This window comes from Musca vetustissima, unplaced genomic scaffold (assembly GCF_032173495.1).
Source record: "Musca vetustissima isolate MV318-11 ecotype Yass unplaced genomic scaffold, APGP_CSIRO_Mvet_v1 utg39806, whole genome shotgun sequence".
Classification (NCBI taxonomy): domain Eukaryota; kingdom Metazoa; phylum Arthropoda; class Insecta; order Diptera; family Muscidae; genus Musca; species Musca vetustissima.
In genome coordinates, this window is record NW_026880236.1 from 4707 (window position 1) to 5390 (window position 684).

Sequence of the window (684 nt, forward strand, 5' to 3'; positions counted from 1 at the left end):
ATTATTGTGCATTTATTGTATTTTCGTATCAATTTCATATACACAAATACATATGTATGTACAAACATATAATGATAAATATAAACAATTGCTATACTGATTTAATTTGTCCCTATGCAACATTTTTTTTTAATATAACAAGAGATTATAGCTTGTGAGTAACTATGTGGGTATATAGGTTTTCCCATAAGCATATATGCGTATGTTTTTCTCCCCAAGTTATTTGTAAATCAAATATGTGATATTTAATTCCAATATAATATTTACCAATTCTTGTAAATTGTTTTGTGGAAAGTCGTAAGGATTAATATTTTCCAATATAAGAAGTTGATTGAATTATGAGTTTAGTTTTATTATGCCAAGATCACAATTAAACACAACGGAACTTACGGTGTGGTGGGAGAAATATGTTTACACCTTGAATTGCCGAATTGTCCATACCTCATGATTTGTTTCAACATACATCCACAATTTACGTGATTAAGTTTCTACAAATTTTGGTGAACGTCTAATACCAAGAAGTTAGTTTACAATTATACAACTTTGAGTACTTTCATCAACTTACGTTCTTATCTGAAATGTTCTCTCCTGCATCTTAAAATCATTTACAACCGAATAATACACATTCACACATGATTTTCGTTACCTCAGACAGGCAGTCTTCATCACCAGCAAACTTATCTA